Here is a 6,918-nt window from a genome sequence, read left to right as displayed (position 1 = left end):
TTGGTATCATTAATATACCATTATAAATTTTAATATTTTGAATTCCTTTTATTGTTATATTTTCAGACATTTGTGTATTTTTGACATTTATAGCTATTAAAGTTATTTTATTCATTCTATTTAAAAAAAAAATGTTGCCTCAGCAACTAGCTGAAATAAACTTCCCCTTTTTATTTATTTATTTATTTTTATTTAATTTCAGTTCATCTTTATTTTATTTCAAGTAATTAATTTTGTTAATGTTTTTTTATACCACAAAAATTTTTTTTTTTAACATTTTTCTTCTCTTTCAAAAAGCACAAATGCTGCTCGTGTTTTTGATAAACCACTTTAGTCTCGCATATAAATAAATGGCACTACTGTTCTAGTTAGGTGAAGTTCTGATTATGTTTTACGGAGGTAATTCCTGCGGCTGAAGTTGGCTACATGTAACGGTTTTGAAGGTAGTCAAAAATGCGGCGTTCTAAAAATGCGTTCTGTGAATGGGCCCTTAAACACTCACCTGGAAAACATTCACACAGAATGCATTTTGCGTTGAAAATTGGGAAAAAGTGGAATGGAAAAAAAGAAAGGTCTCCAGACGCAATTTTTATTTAATAATATTTAACTTTAGTGCCACTATTTTAGAACACTGTCAAGTGTGAGACGCTGAAAAAGATGCGAGATACGAGCGCAACTGTCAAACGCCAGATATGTGAAAACAATGGTGCAGCAGCATGGTAGTGCAAAAACATTCTGTATGAACGGTTAAGTGTCTGCATTTGACAGTTTCTCAGGCAGCTCACAGCAACATCTTGTTCACTTGGACACAGCAGACAACAGATTTTAACCGCTTAACAACAACTGCTAGCTCACTGTAACATAACCGTTCTAAGTATCCATCCCTATGTTTAGAAACCCCAGGCGTTCTCATCTGGTTATCACATCGTGTGGGTGTATCATTCGGTAAACTATTTGCGTTACAAACCAGCGTGTTTATGATTATAAGAAGAAATTAAAAATATAACTGCTTGCAGCAATTACCGGGACCAAGGCCTTATGGCGGTTTTTGGGGTGTTTGACAATTTTATTAGGAAACTTTTGAACGTTTCAGAGTTCATGTGTTTAAACGCGTTCTACACATTGAATTTCATCAAAAAGCCACTGAGAACTCAGATGCTCACAGAGATGCAAAGAGTTCCAAAGTTCAAGTGAGAATCAACTCAAAATAAAGATGTTATATACAAATGCACCGCATGTTGTATTTAATAAGTTCACATTAGATCATTCTCAGGAAGACATGGAACAGATGCAACTTTTGCACCACAGTATTGTGGTACTGAAAAATAGAATTTTAGAATAGAATGAATAAAATAACTTTAATAGCTATAAATGTCAAAAACACACAACAAAAACCTAAAATATAACAATAAACTGAACAGTATTTATATAGTTTTTACCTCTGATGCACTGCAATGTCTGAACTGTCCTGAGCACGTCCTGACATTGACACTCTATCTACAATCTCAATTAGGAGTGTCAAATGTCCATTTGAGAGATAGGTGGCGGTAATGCACTTATAAGTCTGCGATCCACCGTAAAGCAAGACGACGACGACGCGTCGGCTGTCGAGGACGCGCTCAGGACAATTCAGAGCATCAAAGGTAAAAAACGATATAAATACTGTTCAGTGTCTTGCACAGACCGATTGTTTCGTGTCTTTACACATCAATGTATCATCACGAGTCGCAGGGTTTCATTTGGTTTTGTTTGTGTTTTTTTTTACTCTCAAAGCAGTGATTCCTATTCACTTCCATTATATGACTGACAGACTGCAACGGTTTGAGTTAAAAATATTCGTTTGTGTTCTACTGAAGAAACAAAGTCACCTACATCTTGGATGCCCTGGGGGTAAGCAGATAAACATCACATTTTCATTTTTGGGTGAACTATCCTTTAAGGCCCGTTCACACCAAGGACGATAACTATAAAGATAACGTTAAAGGGGTCATATGATGCGATTTCAATTTTTCATTTCTCTTAGGAGTGTTACAAGCTCTTAGTGCATAAAGAAGATCTGTAAAGTTGCAAAGACTAAAGTCTCAAATCCAAAGAGATATTCTTTATAAAAGTTAAGAGTTAACCACGCCTACCTAAAACGGCTCGTTCTAACACGCCCCCACATGTCTACATCACGATGTGGGAAGATTTGCATAACGCCGCCCAAATGTTCACGCAAAGAAAGAAGGCGTAACTTTTATTTTCACTGTAGTATTAAGCGAAACTACTTTGTTTGGACGATATCCGCTTCGTCATGCCTAGAGCTGATCCGTGCTGGTCGCTGAGGAAATACATCAACTTAGTGCTGTGGATCACCGGATCGCCTTTCACCGTGGACGAAGCGGAGTCCAGCCCGGAGTCGTCACATGTGGTTGCCGCAAGCCCGCTGGCTGCGCTGTTCTCAAGCCCACCGGCCGCCGCTCACTCTAGGCCGCCGTGTGTGATGCTGTTTCTCATTGTGAAAGCAAAACTACTTTGTTTGGCCTTCCAAAAGAGGACACGAATAGAAATCAGTGGTTAAGTTGTATTTACAACACTGTTCCAGAACACTTCAACCCAAATATTCCAATGTGTCCAGTGCATTTTATGGAGGACTGTTTCCTGATCCTGGAAGAGTAGACTACAATGCCGGCTGTTCTAACTCAAAGACTGTAAGTACGTTTTTTAGATTTAAAGAATTTGCCACTGATGATTCAAACACGAGTTTTGAGCAGTGTAGAGTAGCGTTTGTAGTTTGTTGTTTTTCCGATCACAAATGTAGACGTGGTTTTATGTTTACGCGGCGCAATGCAATGCAACGTGTAAAAAGACAGTATAAGTCATTATAATCCGTAATTATGTCCCTACTGGATGCAACAAATGCCTCGTTTGTAATGGGTTTTAATGTTTTTGTCTCATCGCGCCGGGACAAGGCATCACAATATGGTAAGGGGCGTAACATTTCCATCACACGCTTGAGGTATTCGGCCAATCACAACGCACTGGATAGCTGGCCAATCAGAGCACACCTCGCTTTTCAGACCGATGAGCTTTGTAAAAATCGACACGTTTCAGAAAGGCGGGGCATAGAGGAGAAACAATAATGTACAGTATGTGGAAAATAATGTGGTTTTTTTACCTTAAACCGCGTAAACACATTTCATTTCCCCAAATACCCAAAATAATGTTATTTTTAGCAACATCATATGACCCCTTTAAAGATATAGTTCTAAAAAACGTTCTCAATATTAAAGAATAGCAGAGTCCACACCACAGCTACAACGATAAAGGCACAGAGAAACGATATCGTTGGAATCATTTCCAGAACTATTTTTTCCAGCTGATGAACGATAAAAACATTGGCAGCTAATCAGAATCAATCCTGCTATAACGAGCTCGAGAGTTTAAAGCGGTAGACGAGCGTTTGCTTGGAATAAACACACGATATAGTCTGCTGGTGTGGACGCTAATATAGTTATCTTTATACTTATTCTTGGTGTGAAATATATATATATATATATATATATATTTATATATATATATATATATTTATTTATTAAGCAGCACAACTATTTCCAACATTGATAATAAATCAGCATATTAGAATGATTTCTGAAGGATCATGTGACAATGAAGACTGGAGTAATGATGCTGAAAATTCAGCTATGATCAGAAAAATAAATAATATTTTAAAAGAATATCAAAATAGAAAAACATTATTTTAAATAGTAATAATATAGTGGGGTTTTTTTTTGTATTTTTGGTCAAATAAATGCAGCCATGATGAGCAGAAGAGACTTCTTTAAAAACATAAAAAATCTTACTGATCCCAAACATTTGAAGAGCAGTGTATATCGTCATTTTGCATAAGTAAATGTATCTTGATTTAAGGATCTTTAGATAATTTGTATTGGGGGGATAAAAATAGATGCATGCAATAACTATGAATTTAAGACTTTCTGCTTTTAACTTAAATTTGTGGAAGGGTAAATTAAGACTTTTTAAGATGCGCAAAAACCCAAATTTTAAATTTTTCATATAATGACAGTCAAATAAATGTAGTCAAGTGTGTCCAAACCGGTAGTAAATATTACTAGTAATAATCAAAACACTCACTTGTGTAGCAGATGACCACAGGGGAGCACATGAGCCTCTATTCTGGACGTGTGGATGTCCTCCATACATACAGGGCAGTTCTGCCTAGAGACATTCTCAACACACTGAAACAGCAAGCACTGATTAATATTTCACTACTATCAACAAAACGATCAAGCAATGTTCAAGTATATTTATTAAGCAGCACAACTGTTTCCAACATTGATAATAAATCAGCATATTAGAATGATTTCTGAAGGATCATGTGACAATGAAGACTGGAGTAATGATGCTGAAAATCCAGCTATGATCAGAAAAATAAATTATATTTTAAAAGAATATCAAAATAGAAAAACATTATTTTAAATAGTAATAATAGTGTTTTTTTTGGTCAAATAAATGCAGCCATGATGAGCAGAAGAGACTTCTTTAAAAACATTAAAAATCTTACGGATCCCAACCATTTGAAGAGCAGTGTATATCGTCATTTTACAAGTAAATGTATCTTGATTTAAGGATCTTTAGATAATTTGTATTGGGGGGATAAAAATAGATGCATGCAATAACTATGAATTTAAGACTTTCTGCTTTTAACTTAAATTTGTGGAAGGGTAAATTAAGACTTTTTAAGATGCGCAAAAACCCCAATTTTAAATTTTTCATATAATGACAGTCAAATAAATGTAGTCAAGTGTGTCCAAACCGGTAGTGAATATTACTAGTAATAATCAAAACACTCACTTGTGTAGCAGATGACCACAGGGGAGCACATGAGCCTCTATTCTGGACGTGTGGATGTCCTCCATACATACAGGGCAGTTCTGCCTAGAGACATTCTCAACACACTGAAACAGCAAGCACTGATTAATATTTCACTACTATCAACAAAACTCAGCTGTCTTAACCGTGGCTTGTGTACTGCAAACACATACCAACATACCACATGGGGAAGTCGAGGCCTAATGGTTAGAGTCGGACTCATAACCCAAAGGTTGTGGGTTCGAGTCTCGTACCGGCAGGGATTGTAGGTGGGGGGACTGAATGTACAGCGCTCTCTCCCACCTTCAATACCACGACTGAGGTGCCCTTGAGCAAGGCACCGAACCCCCAACTGCTCCCCGGGCGCTGCAGCATAAATGGCTGCCCACTGCTCCGGGTGTGTGTTCACTGCTGTGTGTGTGTGCACTTTGGATGGGTAAATGCAGAGCACTAATTCCGAGTATGGGTCACCATACTTGGCCACATGTCACATGCCACATGTCACGAGACTCTGTTCCCCTTTCGGGCTCTGTCTTTACATTTATTTTGAAAGATGAAGCTCGCGATTATGGTAAGGGGCGTTACATTTCCGACGAGTGCTTGCGGTGTTCGGCCAATCATAATGCACTGGGTCAGCTGGCCAATCAGAGCAGACTGCGCTTGCCGGAAGGAGGGACTTTGTAGAAAACAAAGCATTTGAGAGAAGTGGGGCATAGAGGACCTACAATAATGTACAGTATTTGAAAAATAATGTGTTTTTTGAACATTAAAGCATGTCAACATATTCTGTTACACCAAATACACAAAATAATGATCTTTAAAAAGAGCATCATATGACCCCTTTAAATATGATCAGAGAAATAAATATATAGCCTATATTTTGCATTGAGAAAAAGCCTATTTACAGGTTTTGTGAGATTCATCCAAGCAAAGTCGGTTTTATTTAGAACTTAAATAGCTTAAATATGACTTTACCTCTTGAATAGTATTGCATGCTCCACATTTGACCTCTCGGACCTTAAAGCGGTCCATTTGATGGTTCTCTCCCCCATCATGACAGAGTCTGCAAACATAAAACTTCCCACAGCAGGGCGCCTACAGAGAGAGACGGATCACAAACACATTTCAATGCACATGCAACAACCCAGTGAGAAGCACCACTGTAATGCACACTGTATGTTAAAGCAACAACATCAAACATGCTGCAGGAACAAAACCCTAAACTGTTTATTTCTTTGTCCCTAGCGAGCAGAGCAGCGAGTCTGAACTAACATATCGAATTTGTTGCCTTTAAGCCAACAATAATTCGATTTTAGTTCATAAACTAATCTTATACTGAACATAAAAACCTGTCGATAGGTCTTCTTCAGTGATGTACATTCCCTTCAGTTAGCTAGTATGCTAATTAGATTCGTTTCAATCACACGTTCTAGCGCGACAAAGCACGCATTTACCCAAATAACCAAGCTATTTTTTTTAATATCGGCAAGCATGTGTGAAACACAAAGTCTACGTGTAACTAAATGTCGCTCACTTTTAACAAACAGCTACGAGAGTAATGCACACATCCGTCAGGCGTGGCGGCCATGTTTCATTTAAATGCTGGAAACCTTTATTTAAAAGTCCTTTGACATTCGTGCTCGGGGTTCTCGGTCTATTCCACTGAATTACAAAAAGGAAGAAAACAAGTTCTATAAATAACAAAAATATATGTTTTTTTTTTAACATAAGAAAAAAATATTATTTTAATTTAATAGTTTAAGCTTTAATTTTACGATTTTTATGAAAACAGAATATTTTTGAAGATACTACTCCATGTAAATTGAAATCTGCTTGATGTGTAGTCCTAACGAAATTAAATATGTAGAATTGCATTATATTTCCTGACCATATACGGGTCATTCATGGGATTCAGTAACATTATCTGTCTATCTATCTATCTATCTATCTATCTATCTATCTATCTATCTATCTATCTATCTGTCTATCTGTCTATCTGTCTGTCTGTCTGTCTGTCTGTCTGTCTGTCTGTCTGTCTGCCTGTCT

This window comes from Sinocyclocheilus grahami, unplaced genomic scaffold (genome assembly GCF_001515645.1).
Source record: "Sinocyclocheilus grahami isolate Dianchi unplaced genomic scaffold, SAMN03320097.WGS_v1.1 scaffold1725.1, whole genome shotgun sequence".
NCBI classification, from domain to species: domain Eukaryota; kingdom Metazoa; phylum Chordata; class Actinopteri; order Cypriniformes; family Cyprinidae; genus Sinocyclocheilus; species Sinocyclocheilus grahami.
This window is presented reverse-complemented; position numbering follows the sequence as displayed.